Raw genomic sequence first — 14,168 nt, 5'->3', positions numbered from 1 at the left:
TGGCTCTAGAACCTCGGGCCGCGCCGGCGCTCCCTGGGCGTCAGGTGTTTCTCACCTGGAAGGATGGAAACTACACCTGTTGCCTAGGGTGGTTAGGGTGAAAGCCCCACGCCTGAGCAGAGATGGCGCTCAGGGCTCTCTCTCAGTGGGAGCGCCCCTAGCCCGATGCGGGCCTCGTGACTTGGGTTCAGCAGGTGTCCACCGCCCCGGCCTCCGTTCATCCATGCATTCAGCTTAGAAGTCGGTTTTGGGTTTAAGATTTTTATTTATTCATGAGACACAGAGAGAGAGAGGCAGAGACACAGGCAGAGGGAGAAGCAGGCTCCCTGCAGGGAGCTGGATGGAGGACTCTATCCTGCGACCCCGGGGTCACGACCTGAGCCAAAGGCAGACGCTCATCCACTGGGCCTCCCAGGTGTCCTTCTTACAAGGATCCCTCGAGGGCCTGCTGTGTAACAGACACTGAGACTTATTGGAGGGTCAACAGTGACCAATTAGCTCTGCTTGGCTGTTTTTTGTTTCATCAACCCTTAGAAACCTGTCTGGTCTCTTCTCTCTTTTGTGAGCCCCTCTGCCACTGGCCTCATTTCACCCTTCTCGCTGCCTGTAGAGCTGCCCTATATTTATTTTCCCACAGGCATACTTAAGAGAGACGGCCTACTGTGATCCATCGAACAGTCAAATCCAATCCTGTGGTTCCTTCCGCAGAAGGAACCTTTTGATAGCTCCAATCACGCCCGGAGTATTCAGGCCCTGCACGGCTCAGGCTCTCCTCTTGAGCTTCGCTTTCTTGTATTGTAGTGTTCGATAAGAGACACAGCTGGCGGCCCTTTGCACTCACACTCCCTGTGTGTCGGTGTTCCCTTTAGCTTAACCCTCTTCCCTGCTTGGTTCACTCTGTTGGTATTTCAAAATCCTACTTTTACATCTCTTTCTTTGTGAAGCCGGCCCTGAAACACTCTGGAGAATTAATCACTCCTCTTCCTCAGCAGCTCTTTTCTTTATTTATACTTCTCATTTCAGTGTAGTGCTGCATTATAGTGTGATCTTTTTGCGCAGGTCTATCTCTGTTACAGAACTCTTTTAGGTAGAGACCTTGGCTGATAAATCTTTAAACTCCCAAGATAATAATTAATATTCATTTTGTTTCCGGGACATGCGAAGCTGAGCCAGGGCCCAGGGCTTTTATACTTGCTGTTCTTTATTCTAGAACAGTGTTCTTCCGGGGGCTCACATGCCTCCAGTCTCAGGTTGCAGCTGATGTCACCACCTCCAAGAGGCCTTCCTTGATCATCCAATTAAAATTAGAACCCCAATCACTGTCCATGTTACCATGTTTATTTTCATATCGCTTATGCTCTAAAACAATTACTTGGTTTTATTAATGCTTTTCTCTCTCCACTCACTAAAAAGATCTGTGAGAGTTGGAGCCTGTCTGGCATCAAAATGATTGACATATGGTATGCAATCAATAAATATTTTTTCAATGAATTCATCGAATACATTTTTATAAGAAAAGAAACAGGTAATTAAAAGACATACTGGGTGAGCTTTATGCTAAAGCAAAAATCTGATCTTTACTGTCTGACTAGATTGTAAGATTCCGGAATCCAATTCTATCATATTCTCTATATTTAACTGAGCCAGGCCTAACACATGGCACATGGCATTTTGATGACTATATGTTCCATTGCCCATGTATTTCTCAGAAATCAAGTCAGTAAGTTGGATTTCTGTTGATGAAAGGGTATGGTGTTCTTTCTGTGGGAACAAATAAGATTTTAAACATTGAAAGTAAACTGTCATTTTCTGTGGTTTAGAGGTTATTGAGTCTGTTGGCAACTTAGATAATGCAACAAAGAATTCAAACATAGATTGGGTAAAATCCAAAGTCTTTACTAGAAGCTGATTCTCATTTGATAGAAGCTATGGGATTTCTTAGCAAATTGAGAACTTTGGTGCTTCAATTTTGAACTGTGAGATCACCAGAGATCAATCTATTTGTATTAAATTAAATCAACTCACTTCAAACTACCTGCACTGTGGTAAGATCTAATGAAATGTCACCATAAAAAATGTCCACTTGTTAGGCATAACTTAAAAAAGTTAATTGTGAAGGAGTTGTTTAGGGTACTCATTAATTCATTGCAATGAAACCCATGTAATAAATCCCTCCTTAATTCCAGTGTCAAGAAAAGATTTGTCTTTTCAGCTGAACTCTTAAAACTCCTTAATCACAATTATTATTCAGCATATTTCCATTTATGCTCCATGAGAGTAGAGATTATGTCTTATTTGTTCACCATAGACTTTCCAGTGCTCAACACATTTATTATTCAAAATGTAATGTTACAGAAGCCAAGGGAAGAGAATGTTTCAAAACGGAAGGAATAGTCAGTCATGTAAAATGCTGATAAAGACTGAACACTATCCATTAAGTGGAGCAATATGTTATTTTCAATTTTTGCAAAAGTAGGTTCATACCTAGGTAATGGTTTAGAAAAGAGTGATTGGGTGCAATATAGAAAAAAATGTGACTGCTCTTTCCCAAAGCTTAGTTGTTCAGTGAAAGGAGGCCATAGAGTGGTAGCTAAAGAGAAAATAATGCATGGATGAAGATTAGTTTGGTTTTTGTTTTTATATTCCATAGAGACTTGAGTATAATTGTTAGAGGGGAAAAACAAGTAAAGAAAAGAGTTGAAAATACGGGAGTGAAAAGAGATCACGGGATGCCTGGGTGGCTCAGTGGTTGAGCCTCTGCCTTTGGCTCAGTTCATGACCCCGGGGTCCTAGAATCGAGTCCCACATCAGGTTTCCTGTGGGGAACCTGTTTCTCCCTTGGCCTGTGTCTCTACTTCTCTCTCTGTGCCTCTCATGAATAAATAAATAAAATATTGAAAAGAAAAGAGATCAATAATATCATAAGGCAGATTTCCCAACTGGTGTTCTGTGAATATGTTATAGGTAGGCCACGAGCTATTGATCCACTTAGCCTTTGGGATGAGCTATGAGCAGAGCTGAGCAATCTTCTTTAAGGTCCTCTGAGGGTAGCTAGTATGGAATAAAGTCTGATGGCATCCCTGTGTACTCCACAATGATGAGAATGGCGGGCAACATTCAGCTCTTCTCCACCCTAAGTGGCAGAAAATTCAGTTGAAGGGCACACTGCTGCCAATTGTGGGCAAGGGGCCCTTGGGGCTGCCAGAGATATTTATGGTCTCAACCCCCAGGGAGCATGACAGGCATCCTAAGGTGCAGCTAGCTGGGTGGAGACCCAAAGAGACAGCGCAGGGGCTCCTGGTGGGTGTAGTTCCAGGGAGTAGCCCCACAGAGCAGCCCCAGATCTCAGTCTTCAAATTAATTCAACATGTTTGGCCTTTTGTAGTTGGTATATCCTTTTAGTGATGTTTGGGTCAGCTGCAGGTGGACTGCTCAATGCAAATTAGAGTTCATCATTATTTTGGTATACTTAAAATCTAAAAGTTCATTTGGATTCAAAATTTACTTGGATTATCACAGGACATTTCTGTGTTACATTTGTGAAAGATAAGAAAACTGTTAAGAGTCTAGATAAAAATTTCAGTTGTAAACAGTGAAAGGTTATTACATTCAAAATTTCTCATTGATAAGAACTAAGAATCATTACTTAAAAATAAGTAAATAAACTTTTTTTTTAAAAGGGAGGGGCACCTGGCTAGCTCAGTCAGAAGAGCATACAACACTTGATCTCAGGGTCATGAGTTCAAGTCCCATGTTAGGTGTAGAGATTACTTAAAATGAAGTACATAAACTTTAAATAAAAAAAAATAATTCAAAAAAAATAATTCAAAGAGATAATCGTTAAAAAGTCAGGAAATTTGAGTGGCCATTTCAAATTTGTTTTTTTTTTTTTTTGAAGATTTTATTTATTCATGACAGACACAGAAAGAGAGAGAGAGAGAGGCAGAGGTAGGTAGGCAGGTAGGTAGAGGGAGAAGCAGGCTCCATGCAGGGAGCCCAAAGTGGGACTCGATCCCAGATCTCCAGGATCACACCCTGGGCCGAAGGCGGCACTAAACCGTTGAGCCATCCGGGCTGCCCGGCCATTTCAAATTTAAACCTAATATTTAAAAGTTACATTTAGAGAAGAAAGTTCAAGTTTAAAATATACTATCTGGAGGTTTTATACAATTCAATATTTATTCAAATAGAGTCAGTATTTTGTTTTATTCTCTTCTTTGTATTTGGTATTTTATTTTTTTATCACAGTTATACCATAAATAAATATGTACCTAAACATATAAATAGATGTGTGTGTGTGTATATATATTTTTACCCTGTATAGATGCCTCAACGCCCTCCAGTTTATTCTAGTGAATAGCACAAGTACTATCATTTTTCTGTGTTTGCCATGATGTAAAAAAGGTTGGGACAGGTATAGAATTTCTAAGGGGAGAGAGAGGATAGTGAATACGTAGATGGATTGGTATAAATGGGAGAAGGACTGACTCATCCTTTGAAACAAGTAGGGAGGGATGCCTGGGTGGCTTAGCGGCTAAGCATCTGCCTTTGGCTCAGGGCATGACCCCAGAGTTCTGGAATCGAGTCCCACATTGGGCTCTCTGTATGGAGCCTACTTCTCCCTCTCTCTCTCTCTGTGTGTGTGTGTGTGTGTGTGTGTGTCTTTCATGAATAAATAAATAAAATCTTAAAAAGAAAAAAAGAAATGAAACAAGGAAGGAAAAAAGTAATGAAAGGTACAAAATACCAGTTTATACATTTGTGATGGAAAGACAGGAACTTGAGGATATTGGCAAAAGAATGTCTGAAATGATGGGCAATGGGATCAAAGTAGGGAAAAGAGTGAAAACAGCCGGATAGGTATAACGTTAGGGCTCTCAAAGACCCGGCAGTCCTGTGTTGTCAGAGTACAGTTGTACGTAAAATTATCCATGTGGGAGAGCAGGACAAATATGGTGTTGACCAGAGAGTGGAATGTAAATGTTTTCATATTTGATGGATGTACACCAATACCCCCAAACACTTTGTCATCGTTGAAATGGAGGTGATGGGAAACAAAAGGAAGGATAACAGATTCTAAGGTTTGAGGTTGCTGCAGGTGTGGAGCTGTGGGCCAGTTCCATTCCTCTTGGCCTTCAGAGTGAGAGTCTAAGGGTTTAACAAGATCAGAAGAAGTGATACTTAGGGGTGAAAGGGAGTACCCAGGTGATTGCTTGCTTACATTGTCAGCACCCAGTTTAGTTCACAAGCCTGAGGAGTAAAGTGTAGGTTTAATGTAAGACCCGCTACAGTTTTCAAAATTTATCACAGTACAGCACTTCTTGAAGACCTTCTGCAAGGCAGGCTTGCCAAGGGATGTGAATTCACTGGCAGATTTGGCAGATGACTCCAAATAAGCATCGTTTTAGGCAAAAGTTTCAAGACGATTCACCCCCAGCTCTTTCTTGCAAACACATTACCATTCTCGAGTTTCTTCTACAGTGAAATCTTGCATCTGTGACTGTGTGAATTTCTTCTACAGCTGGTTTGAAAGAACTTCAGGAACCTTTGGATCCTAGCCTGCAGCTGAACTTACACTTGGACATATTTCCCTGGGGTGCATTTTGTACTTGGTTTCCCTTTTACAGCAGAAGAGATGAAGAGAAGCATCAGTAAAATTAGGGGTTTATGTTTCTATATTAATATGACTCTAAGAAAAGTCAAAATCCCTGGGATCCTAAATCATATAAAGCTATAAGAATCTCCTAGCACTGGGTGCAGCACTTAGCTTAGATGCAATCATTTACTTTTCTTGAGGATTTGAGGTGTTAAAAAGGAATTTGAAGAAAGAGAGAAGTAAGCTTTCAGGTGATGTAGCCTAGACTATTAATTCCTGGTTCACAACCTCAAATATGTTGTCCAGCTTTCTAATTAAAATTTAAAACAAGCACTTTATTTTTAAGGGCACTATAGGGCTTATGAAATATATGAAATATATAAAATATGAAATATTTCAGTCCTAATCAATGCTGTTTGAAGGCTAATAAATCCCAATTATAGTAATTAATCTCAGCTCAATACAGTATTCTTGAGTATCGCATTCAAACATGAATTTGTCTACTTTGTTATAACTATGCAAAGTCAACTCTGTCAAAAGTTAGAGGGAAAAAAAAAAAAGTTAGAGGAGAGGGCAGCCTGGGTGGCTCAGAGGTTTAGTGCAGCCTTCAGCCCAGGGCCTGATCCTGGAGACCCGGGATCGAGTCCCACGTCGGGCTCCCTGCGTGGAGCCTGCTTCTCCCTCTGCCTGTGTCTCTGCCTCTCTCACATGAATAAATTTAAAAATATATATTAAAGGGATCCCTGGGTGGTGCAGCGGTTTAGCGCCTGCCTTTGGCCCAGGGCGCGACCCTGGAGACCTGGGATCGAATCCCACGTCGGGATCCTGGTGCATGGAGCCTGCTTCTCCCTCTGCCTATGTCTCTGCCTCTCTCTCTCTCTCTCTGTGTGTGTGACTATCATAAATAAATAAAAATTTTAAAAAATATATATATATATATTTTTTAAAAAGATAGAGGAGAATTTTTCCACATCTAAGTGACTCTCTTTTGTTGAGAATCTTTTCACTATAATGCATATTTGAAGAAAGATATTCTGGGGGCCTGGGTGGCTCAATCAGTTCAGCCTCTGCCTTTGGCTCAGGTCATGATCTTAGGGTCCTGGGACTTCCTCTGCACCTGCTGTCTCTCTCGCTCTCTATCTCATAAATAAATAAAATCTTTAAAAAGAGAGAGAGGAGACTTTCTTACTAACCAACCTCTGCTTGTCTTTCTTGTATGAAAGTTTCATTTGTAGGCAGAAGCAGGAAGGGGGAGGGGAACCCCCAACCGGAGATGACCCTTGCTCGCGGTGCTCCTCATGCTGTCAATCAATCAGAGAACCATCTGTCCCACTTTAGATTTCAGAAGCCACCTTGCACATCTGCTGTGCCTTTTCTAATGTCACTTATAGAACCCACTAAAAGCTGTTAGATGAATGCGGGGTACCAGAATGCAGCTGCATGTAGCTGATTTTGAATTTTTGCACATCTGCTGTGCCTTTTCTAATGTCACTTATAGAACCCACTAAAAGCTGTTAGATGAATGCGGGGTACCAGAATGCAGCTGCATGTAGCTGATTTTGAATTTTTTTTTTTTTTTTTTTTTTTTTTTTTAATGATAGTCACAGAGAGAGAGAGGCAGAGACACAGGCAGAGGGAGAAGCAGGCTCCATGCACTGGGAGCCCGACGTGGGATTCGATCCCGGATCTCCGGGATCGCGCCCTGGGCCAAAGGCAGGCGCCAAACCGCTGCGCCACCCAGGGATCCCTGATTTTGAATTTTTGCAGCTGGGTTCCACATGTCCCTCTCAGTTTTTTTTTTTTTTTTAATTTTATTTATTTATGATAGTCACAGAGAGAGAGAGAGAGAGAGAGAGAGAGAGGCAGAGACACAGGCAGAGGGAGAAGCAGGCTCCATGCACCGGGAGCCCGATGTGGGATTCGATCCTGGGTCTCCAGGATCGCGCCCTAGGCCAAAGGCAGGCGCCAAACCGCTGCGCCACCTAGGGATCCCCTGTCCCTCTCAGTTTTGAAGTTATTTTTTATGAGATTGGAAAAACAAAGAGAATATAATTTATTTTATAATAATAACTCCTAGGGCCTTAAAATTTTTTCCTCTGATAGTTTAAAATGACACATATTTTTAAAACTCCCACCTAATGCTTAAAATTTAAGCCAACTGTAAACATTTATTTTTTTTAAAGATTTTATTAATTTATTCATGAGAGACACAGAAAGAAGGCAGAGACACAGGCAGAGGGAGAAGCAGGCTCCTCGCAGGGAGCCCGATGTGGGACTCGATCCCGGGACCCTGGGATCACACCCTGGGCCGAAGGCAGATGCTCAACCGCTGAGCCACCCAGGCATCCCAAGCCAACTGTAAATATTTAAATAATTATTCACAAGTTCCTCTTAAAAAAAAAAAGTATCACATGGGAAAAAAATATTTTTAAAACTAATTCAAGAGTTTCTGCACTCATGCTGCTGGCTGTGGCAGCAGGTGCTCTCTGGACATGCAGCCCAGCATGCTCCCTCAGCAGCAGCAGCTCCCTCAGCAGCAGCAGCAGCAGCATCATCCCTCAGCACTGCAAGGACCCGGTGTCCATCCAGATGAACGTGGCCGAGCTTAGCACTGTTACAGGCAGGTTCAGTGGCCAGTTTAAAGCCTGTGCTGTGGGTGGGGCCATTCGTGGTATGGTGAGGCAGAGGACTATATCTTCCAGCTGGCCAAGGCCAATGGCATCATTTCAAAGAACTCCTGGCTGGAGAGAATAAAGCAGGTGGAATATTTGTCATAGGAAGAAGAAGAAGAAGAAGAAGGAGGAGAAGGAGGAGGAGGAGGAGGAGGAGGAGGAGGAGGAAGGAGGAGGAGGAGGAGGAGGAGGAGGAGGAGGAAGGAGGAGAAGGAGGAGGAGGAGGAGGAAGAAGAAGAAAGAAGAAGAAAGAAGGGCACCTGGGTGGCTCATATGGTTAAGCATCTGCCTTTGGCTCAGGTCATGGTCTCTGGGTCCAGGGATCAAGCTCCAAGTCAGCCTCCCCGCTCAGCGGGGAGTCTTCTCCTCCCTCGGCCTCTCCCCTCTGCTCATGTGCTCTCTCTCTCTCTCTCTCTAATGAATGAATAAAATATTTTTTAAAAAAGCAAAAACCTGAGAGAGAGAGATAGACTGATTCAAGAGCCAACTACTTTACGAGATGGAAGTAATTCGGTATCTAGACGCCAGAAGTCTGCTGGCTAGAGCTCTAAAGTATTACCACCTTCAGTCCAGTTCCCCTATATCAACTTCAAATTGACCAAAAGGCAAACACGTGTTTACTTATTTCTCTACGCAGGAAATGAGAATTTTCACATTCTTACAATGTCATAGAACTTAAAAAGCTTACTGACCCAGAATATTAAACCAAAGGAAACTAGTCCTGGCTGCATGCTTACATACACTAAAAATTCTGTTCCGTGTTTTTCTCAGTACTAGCACCTGCAACATTTTCATATGTCTTTTTGATAACACTTACTACAGCACAGCTATTTACCCATTTTTACCCACAATACTGTTCCTTGCAAGAAAAGGGAATCCCCCCATGTTCCTATCAACAGTTTCATGCATACTAAAATGCTTAGTTATTTAACTAAAGTGATTTATATATGTAATTGAAAAGTATTCTAATAAAATTCTAGAATTTTAGAATTCTAAAAGTATTCCAAGTATTCTAAAGTATTCAAGAAAGGCCTTTCTTGAAAGGGCCTTTAATAGATGTAGTTAGAAGCCACAGGCTCATCACACCTGCTTGCTTACCTGCACTGGTGCCCAGATATTCTCTTTCCTTCTGTTACTACAGATTTTTCTGGCAGGCCTCCCCTCCAAGACCAGCCCTACACTTGTGAAGCAATTCTATCCTCTCCCATTTGTTCAAGGATGTCTCCAGCAGTCCTACTCACCCTCTCCCACATCCTTGGCTTCCCTTCACTGTTGAAAAAATCCCCATCAGTTTATAAACGAGCTACAATTTTTATACTGCTAACAACAACAGACACTACAAAACTTCTCTTGACCCCCACATCCCCATTTACTGACTCATTTATGGTGAAACTCCTTGAAAGAACTGTCTATACTTCTGTCTCCAATTCCTGTTCTCCCAGGCTCTCTCGGACATACCTCAAGCGTGTTTTTACCCTTACCTCTCCATGGTAAATGGTCTTGTAAACTCTCTGTGACCTCCATGTTAGTAAACTGATTTTTTCATTTCTCAATCCTTGTATTAGTTGACCTAAAGCAATTGACAACAGTTGATCACTTCCTGTTTAAATGTTTTCTTCGCCTAGTTCCAAAATATCTCACGTTTACATTTTTTTCTATCTTACATATAGGCATCTCATTCTCAGTCACTTTTGCTGGTTCCTCCTTATCTCTGTGGCTTCTAAATTTTTGAGTGCCCTTAGATTCAGATCTTGGACGTCTCAATGGTCACTTCCTTGGTAATCTCACTCAGTTTCAAGGTTCTAAGTACCATCTACACTCTGATAACTTCCAATTTTAGATTTCTAGTATAGACCTCTGCAACTCTAAACTCATATATCTGCATACATATATCTAATTGACACCTCAAACTTTATATCCCCTTAACCAAATCCTGGTATCCAACCCCACAACAGGAAAAAAGAACCTCTTATTTTCAATCTTCTCCATCCCAAATGAAGGCAATCTCTCTTTCCAATGTATTAAGCTAAATCTTTGGAGGCATCCTTGATGCTTTTCTGTCCCACACTATCCTCTCTCTCCCCTTAGAAGTTCTATATCTGTGCCAACATTTTTATATCCAGAACTCTAGGATTACGCCCTGAGCTGAAGGCAGATGCTCAACTGATGAGCCACCCAGGCATCCTTCTACCAGACATTTAAAGTAGAGTTAATATCTATTCTTCTCAAACTGTTTCAAAAAATAGAGAGGGAAGGAAAACTTCCAAGCTCATTCTACAAGGCCAGAATTATCTTGATTCTAAAACCAGACAATGCTCCCACTTATGAGGAGAATTATAGGTCAATATCCCTGATGAACATGGATGCAAAAATGCTTAACAATATACTAGCAAATAAAATTCAGTAATAAAAGAATTATTCATCAGTATCAAGTGGGATTTATTCCTGGGCTGTAGGGCTGGTTCAATATTTGCAAATCAATTAACATGATACACCACATTAATAAAAGAAAGGATAAGAACCATATGATGCTCCTAATAGATACAGAAAAAGCATTTGACAAAATACAGCATTCATTCAAGACACCCTCAACAAAGTAGGGATAGAGGGAACATACTGCAACATCATAAAGGCCCTATAGGAAAGACCCACAGCTAATATCTTTAATGGGAAAAACTGAGACCTTTCTTCTATAATCAAGAATAAGACAAGAAGAACATTCTCACAATTTCTATTTAACATGGTCCTGGAAGTCTCAGCCTCAACAATCATACAACAAAAAGAAATAAAAGGCATCCAAATCTGCAAGGAAGAAGTCAAACTTTCACTCTTTGCAGATGACATTATACCCTATGTAAAAAACCCAAAAGACTCCACCAAAAATTTGCTGGCACTAATATGAATTCAGCAAAGTCACAGGATATAAAACCAACATACAGAAATCTGTCTCAGGGGCAGCCCGGGTGGCTTAGTGGTTTAGCGCCAACTTTGGCCCAGGTTGTGATTCTGGAGTCCTGGGATCGAGTCTCACATCAGGCTCCCTCCATGGAGCCTGCTTCTCCCTCTGCCTGTGTCTCTGCCTCTCTCACTCTGTGTCTCTCACGAATAAATAAATAAAATCTTTAAAAAAAAGAAATCTGTTGCATTTCTATATACCAATAACAAAGCAGCAGAAAAAGAAACCAAGGAATTGATCCCACTTGTAATTGCACTGAAAACCCTAAGATACTTAAGAATAAACCTAACCAAAGAAGTAAATGATCTGTACTCTGAAAATTATAAAACACTTTTGAAAAAGATTGAGGAGGACACAAAGAAATGGAAAAGCATACCATGCTCATGGATTGGAAGAACAAACATTGTTGTAAATGTCTATACCATCCAGTGTAAGCTACATATTGAATGGGATCCCTATCAAAACACCAACAGCATTTTTCATAGAGCTACGATAAACAATCCTAAAATTTGTATGGAACCAGAAAAGACCCTGAATAGCCAAAGGAATCCTGAAAAAGAAAACCCATATGCTTGTGGCATCACAATTCTGGACTTCAAGTTCTATTACAAAGCTGTAATTTTTTTTTTTTTTTACAAAGCTGTAATTATCAAGACAGTATGGCATATGGCACAGGCACAAAAACAGACAGACACATAGATCTGAGAAATAGAGAACCCAGAAATGGACACTCAACTTTATGGTCACTTAATGTTCCACAAAGCAGGAAAGAATATCCAATGGAAAAAGGATAATCTCTTCAACAAATGGTGTTGGGAAAACTGGACAGCCACATGCAGAAGAATAAAACTGGACCATTTTCTTACACTGTACACAAAAATAGACTCAAAATGGATGAAAGACCTAAATGTGAGACAGGAATTGATCAACACCCAAGAGGAGAACACAAGCAGTAACCTCTGTGACCTTGAAACCGCAACTGCTTTCTAGACACGTCTCCAAAGGCAAGGGAAACAAAGACAAAAATGAACTATTGGGACTTCATCAAGATAGAAAGCTGCTGCACAGCTAAGGAAATGGTTGACAAAACCAAAAGACAACTGACAGAGTGGGAGAAGGTATTTATTTGCAAATGTCTTATCAGATAAAAAGGGCCAGTATCCAAAATCTATAAGGAACTTATCAAACTCAACCCCCAAAGAACAAATATCAAGAAATGGGCAGAAGACATGAACAGACATTTCTCCAAAGAAGACATACAAATAGCCAAGAGACATGTGAAAAAATGCTCAATATCACTCAGCATCAGGAAAATACAAATCAAAACCATGATGAGATACCACCTCACACTGGTCAGAATGGCTAAAATTAACAAGTCAGGAAATGACAGATGTTGATGAGGATGTGGAGAAAGGGGAGCCCTCTTACATTGTTCCTGGGAATGTAAGCTGGTGCAGCCACTCTGGAAAATAGTGTGGAGGTTCCTCAAAAAGTTGAAAATAGAGCTACCCTACAACCCAGCAATTGCACTACTGGGTATCTGCCCCAAAGTTATAGATGTAGTGATCTGAAGGGGCACCTGCACCCCAATATTAAAAGCAGCAGTGTCTACAATAGCCAAACTATGGGAAAAGCCCAGATGTCCCTTGACAGATGAATGGATAAAGGAGATGTGGTAGATATATGTAATAAAACATTACTCAGCCAACAAAAAGATGAAGAAGACGAAGACAATGACGAAGACGAAAAGAAAGAAAGAAAAAAAGAAAAGAAAGAAAGAAAGAAAGAAAGAAAAGAAAGAAAGAAAGAAAGATCTTGCCATTTGCAAAGATGTGGATGGAACTAGAGGGTATTATGCTAAGTGAAATAAGTCAACCAGAGAAAGACACTTATCATATCATCTCATTCATATGTGGAATTTAAGAAACAAAACAGAGGATCAGGGGTACCTGGGTGGCTCAGTGGTTGAACGTCTGTCTGCCTTTGGCTCAGGGCATGATCCCACGGTTCCCACAGGGAGCCTGCTTCTCCCTCTGCCTATGTCTCTGCCTCTCTCTCTCTCTCTCTCTGTGTGTGTCTCTTATGAATAAATAAATACAATCTTTAAAAAAAAAAAAGCCAAAAACAGAATCATAGGGGAAGGGAGGGAAAAATGCAACAAGACAAAATCAGAGAGGGAGACAAACCATAAAAGATTCTTAATCTTAGGAAATAAACTGAGGGTTGCTAGAAGGGAGCAGAGCGGGGGATGGGATAACTGCGTGACAGACATTAAGGGGGAAGATGTAATGAGCACTGGGTGTCATATAAGACTAATGAATCACTGACTTTTACCTCTGAATAGGTAACTATTAACTAACAATACATTATCTGTTAATTAACTGAATTTATATTTAAAATTTTTTTAATTTTAAAAAATAAAAAGAAAAAAGTCTGGGCTAGAGTCATCAGGCCATTGATGAAATTTATGTCATGGAATGTATGTATGTATGTATGTATTTATTTTTTTATTTTTATTTTTATTTTTTTTGAATGTATGCATTTAAATGCCCCAACGCTTAAAGCAGTGATTCACAATCCAAAGATTTTGAGCATTAGATCACCTCAGGATCTAAAAATGTAAGTGTGTTTTAAAATTTAGATCTAAAAATATAGATTCTGTGGAGCCCTGTTCCTAAACCTACTGAATCAGAGTCTTCAGAAATGAGACTGGGGGAGCTAAAAAATTATTTATTTATTGAAAGCTTTTTAATTTATTTATTCATGAGAGACACAGAGAGAGAGAGAGGCAGAGACACAGGCAGAGGGAGAAGCAGGCTTCTTGCAGGGAGTCTGATGTGGGATTCAATCCCAGGACCCCGGGATCACACCCTGAGCTGAAGGCAGATGCTCAACCACTGAGCCACCCAGGAGTTCCTAAAATTTTTAAAATCTTCCAGTTGAT

Source organism: Canis aureus, chromosome 14 (genome assembly GCF_053574225.1).
Source record: "Canis aureus isolate CA01 chromosome 14, VMU_Caureus_v.1.0, whole genome shotgun sequence".
NCBI classification, from domain to species: domain Eukaryota; kingdom Metazoa; phylum Chordata; class Mammalia; order Carnivora; family Canidae; genus Canis; species Canis aureus.
Note: the sequence above shows the minus strand (reverse complement) of the source record.